Raw genomic sequence first — 5,559 nt, 5'->3', positions numbered from 1 at the left:
ATCCACAATAACAAATAATCCTGAATAATAAAAAAAATGCAAGAGCTATCATCACCACAATTTCAAGTTATATTACAGAGCCATATCAATAAAAACCAGGATGATATTGGCACAAAAGCTAACATATTTTCCCCAGGCACGTTTGACAACAGCAAACGTAAAATAAGCAGAGGTGTACAGTTAGCTGTAAAATCTTTGGGAATTCCTGATCCGGAAGAATCTCTTTGCCTCTGTTTTCAGTGTAAGTCAGTTTATGTAGACTAATTTGAATAATGGCTGTGTTTTGTAACTGGCTGAGAAAATTCCTAGACATTTTACATTTATTTCCCAGACAGAATAAAACTGCAACACAAAAGTAAATTGAATCATCAAAATGGATGTCACAAAACCACACCAATGAAGTGAGCAATTTGGCTGAGAGAACCAAAGAACTGAGTATTTTATCTCCTTTCCAGTCCAGACAGTACAAAGTTGATCAAGTTATAGAAATCAGGAGAACTGAATGACCAGAAAGTATTTTTGTTTTAATATTTTTTTTTTATCACTGCAAATGCTGAGTTCATAAAAGCAGAGTGACAACTTGAATTCAGGAAGAACCATGTTGGATTCCTAACATTGCCACTTTGAGTTGAACAACTGAGTAGGAATCAGTCTTCCAGAAATTACCCACATATTAATGAGTGATTAATACATGGTGAAATATTGCCTTATTAGTCGCACTATAATAAATAACTGACAAATTGCTGACATTTCCAAACTGATCACAAAACATTGGTAGTGAAAAATAGCATTGCTGTTCTGCTACTTTTTGCTCAATGTGAGAAAACAACAATAGTAATGTTTTGATAATATAAAAATGATATTAGATATTGAACTACAAACTATATGTAGTCAAAGTACAATGACTAATCCACTGAAGTAAATATTTAGTGAACCATCATGCCAAAGCATTAAAAACAAGAGTTGAATGGTCTCTTAACCAATTTTGTATATCCAAGTAGAATAAGACAAAATGAACTAACGAGAAAAGTAATAAAAACAGAAGATAAGCTTGAGAAATCCCAGGATGACAAGAGAAGATATCTCTTAAAAAATATGTGACGAAGGAAAAGAGCGCTTGTGTCATTTTGGGCAACTTTCTGTCACTGTAATGGGTTACTCTGATAAATCTAATTGCTCAATTTAATAAGAGAAAAGCTTTATTTGGGCTCACAATTTTTAAGGTGCTCTCCTTTAATTGATTGGCCTTATTGTTTTGTGCCTACAACAATAAAGGACATCTTGTCAGGGAGTCTGTGATGGAGCAAACTGTTTAGGCAACAGTGATAGAAAGCATAGAGAAAAGAGGAAGAGGACTTTCCTTATCACAGTCAAAGGCATGCCTCCAGGGAGTAGAACACCTCCCAGCAGGCCACTTTCTTTAAAGTCTCCCTCACCTTCTGATTCTGTCATCTTAGAAATATACAAAAAATACTAGCCTTTGAGAAACATGACAGAAGCAGCTGTAGCATCCCTAATCCAAAATGAAGAACAATGCATTTCTGCTAGCTTCCAATGCCCTGGTCAGGGTGTTAGGAAAATGAGTGAAAAGATGTTAATGCTGTATGGATCAAGAGAGTGTATTGCTTACCTTTTCTATTGTTGTGATGGAGTACCACAACCAAAGCAACTTAAAAAAGAAAGCATTTAATTAGGCCTGTGGTTCCTTTGAATTAGAGTCTATGATGGCAGAGCTAAGATATGGTGACCAGAACAGTTGAGAGCTTACATTTCAAACCACAAGCAAGAAATAGAGAAAGCAGGCCCCAGTGAAATACCTCCTTCCTCCAGCAAAGGCAAAATTCCTAATTCTCCTGAAACATCCACCAACTGGGTACCAAGTATTCAAACGACTGAGACTTTTGCCTGGTATGTCATTCAAACTACCACATTTAGGAAAGACACATAATCTTGGAAACTTTCAAAGATGGAAGAGTCTCAGACAGGATCAACAGTGATGCAGGAAAAGAAAGATGGTGTACAAAACCTGTTTGGTAAGTCCAGGAGTGGTGGCACAGGCCTTTAATCCCAGTATGTGGGAGGCAGATACCAGCAGATCTCTGTGAGTTTGAGGCCAGCCTGGTCTACAAGAGCTAGTTCCAGAACAGCTAGAGTTGTAACACAAAGAACCCTGTCTCAAAAACTAAACAAACAATTAAATAAATAGATAAATAAATGGAAAAATAAATAAATAATAAAAGAGAGAGAGAGAGAGAGAAAGAAAGAAAGAAAGAAAGAAAGAAAGAAAGAAAGAAAGAAAGAAAGAAAGAAAGAAAGAAAGAAAACCTGTATAGTATTTAGAACTGATTTGTTCCCTAGAATTAACAAAGAGAAACAAACAGAATTGCAGCCATCCAGGGAAAGAATTGTTAGAAAAATATCAAGAAAGAAAAGAAAAGAAAATCTCCTTAAAGAGATTATGACTCCTAAAAACTTGGAAATACTTAAGCATTTGGGTGGGAAGAAAGATTCCAATTTTAGATTACAGTCTGTGTATGGATACCAGTGAAGAAAAACCTGAGTTACCAATGATCCAGTGTTTATGCAGTTTGAACTTGGAAAGCTCAGACTTATGTGTGACAGCTTGCTTAGTTAAGACTGAGGTTTGTTTTTGCATATGTGTCAAATATGACCTGTCTTAAGATGGTACTTACAGTAAAAGAGAAATAGAAGAAGGTGGATCAAATTGAATATGATGAGCTGTTCAATTGTTCTGAGGAGTCAGGCAAAACAACTCCTTCTTTTGGAGCTGGACCCAGAATTTAAGAGCAGATCCCAGCTAGTGCTGAAAAGTAGAACCTTCCATTTGAGGGTGTCACATTTTCTATTTGTCACCCTTCACCTGGACTCAGAAAACTATACAGTACTTTCCCTAAACTCTTCAGCAAAACTTCAAGAGTAAATAGTAAAAAACAGCATACCAAACCCTTTTAATGTGAACTTGAGAATCAGGATTGATTTGTTATCCTTCTGAGGAATACCTGTGATTTAGAACTAAGGATTTCCTCTTGACCTTGCCACAGACTTTGAACTGTAAGACATTATAATGCCTGCATACTCTTTCCAAATAAAGATGTGGAGCATGCTGACCTTTGTGAAGTGTGCACCATCAGCACTGAGCTGAGCAAAAATCTTTTGAAAGGAGAGCCAAGGTGGACAGGTGTTCGGGATTCAGTTCATCAGGGACTTATGCAATATCTCAATTCTAAAGCTTTTAATATTGAAAATTTCAAAACAACAGCAAAAAAAAAACCTTTTAAAAAACTGTTTTACAGCGTCTGAGTTCTCATGATACAGCTTCTTTCAAACATTTCTACCTTGCTGTCTTGCTCTGCTAATGATACCATCATGCCCCTGGCATTTGTCCTGACCCAGTCTGACAGAAGCAAGACAGGCTAAAAATAGCAGCCACAGAGGCAGCCAACACCTCCCTCCTTCAGCTGCTCAGAGGATGTTTTATGTTATGTTCTCATTTTAAAAATGAAATAATGAAGGTTTATTATGAGTGTATAGAATGAGTTGCATATCCGTGTAAAGAGATATACTACCAATAAAAATTGTACTGGCATACACATATATGAGATATATAATAATATTAAGCAATATAAAAAATTCTTATGCAAAAATCAAGTTCTGCTTCATTCCAGAAAGAAAAAAAGCAGGTTGCATTTACACTCCAAGCATGAAAGTACCCATTTCTTCAATAACTTTCTTTCTAATTTGTTAATATGGTAGAGGAAAATAAAGTATCTATTGTAATTTTCTTTTTCATGTTTCATTGTTAGTGAGCTTTATCATCTGTAATGTTTTACATTTTTTATGTTACATTTATGAATTCCTTATATATGTGATCCACCACCTATACAATGAGATGGTTGTCCTTCCCAGTTGTGTGGCTTCTTCCAAGCCAAGTCACAGAACCAGCCAACAGCAGAGTCTGGACTGTAGCCCATCTTCAAGGCTGTTCAAGTGACTTTTTTTAAATTGATTTTTATTGAGCTCTACATTTTTCTCTGCTCCCCTTCCTGACTCTCCTCTCTCTTCCAACCCTCTCCCAAGGTCCCCATGCTCCCTGTTTACTCAGGACATCTTGTTTTTTTCTACTCCCCATGTAGATTAGATTGATGTAAGTCTCTCTTAGGGTCCTCATTGTTGTCTAGGTTCTCTGCAATTGTGAATTGAGGTCTGGTTTTCTTTGCTTTATGCTTAAAAACCACTTATGAGTAAGTACATGTGATAATTGTCTTTCTGGATCTGTGTTACCTCACTCAAAATGATGCTTTCTAGATCCATTCATTTGCCTGCAAAATTCAAGATGTCATTATTTTTTTCTGTTGTGTAGTACTCCATTGTGTAAATGTACCACATTTTCCTTATCCATTCTTTGGTCAAGGGGCATTTAGTGTGTTTACAGGTTCTGGGTATAACAAAATGCTGCTATCAAGTGACTTTTATGGGCATTGAAATATTGGCTTCACAAATGGCAATTATATATATTCTTCTAGATGTGATTCTTTTTCTTGGGAATCTGGAGTTCATGCTGCTTAACTTCTGCCTATCTACTACTACTATGTAAATATTTAACTCAACAGAACATTTTCCTCACACTATATGCTACATGCTATATACTATATATTGGTCCACTGCTTCCACATGGTAACCTTGATTCTGATTAGAGAGTACTAATGACCTACTTTGTTCATAAAAGTTCTAAGATTTCAAAAGAGGATGATACTTAATGAAAGATAAGAATTTGGCTACAGTAATACACATTTCTATTTCAAATTTTACTTTATGGGCTTTATAAAGACAACTTGCTTTGGTTTCATTCTATCTGCTGTTTTATATTTGCACTGTATTCCTTTGCAAGACAGTCCTTAAGGCTGTTTAAATCTAGTAGTAACTGCACCAATGGTAGGAAATTTAGGAACTTAATCTGTACTGAAAATATTTACCATAGCTGATAATATTTTGATGACAAAATTATATTCTTCACTAATTGCTTCCTTTGATGCTTCCCCTGATGATACACAGCAAGGGTAGATTCCTAAGAGTTATCCTGACTATTGCCTCAGAGAACAAGCAGGGGCCTGGATTATCTTATTCTCACTTCATTAATTATTTCTGAAAAGCAAAGAAAATTCTTGAGTATATTAGTGCACAGCACATCAGGAGAAATCAAAATAAGCTGTTTAATTCATTAAGTATAAACTCTCACTGCTTCCATAAAATCTTAAATCTTACATGTCTTTTTTCAAAACAGGAATAATAAAGTTTAGAGGATCAGCATGCTTATTGATCACAGCATGTTAACACGGACCAGATTTTTATATAATTTACATAGTTCTGTGTATTTGTTTCTTGTTTCTTTTTTTAATTTTTAATTTATTTATTAATTAAAGATTTCTGCCTCCTTCCCTGCACCGCCTCCCATTTCCCTCCCCCTCCCCCGATTAAGTCCCCCTCCCTCATCAGCTTGAAGAGCAATCAGGGTTCCCTGCCCTGTGGGAAGTCCAAGGA

Source organism: Microtus ochrogaster, linkage group LG5, assembly GCF_000317375.1.
Source record: "Microtus ochrogaster isolate Prairie Vole_2 linkage group LG5, MicOch1.0, whole genome shotgun sequence".
NCBI classification, from domain to species: Eukaryota; Metazoa; Chordata; class Mammalia; order Rodentia; family Cricetidae; genus Microtus; species Microtus ochrogaster.
The sequence above is the reverse complement of the archived record's forward strand: the minus strand, read 5'-3'. Positions refer to the sequence as shown.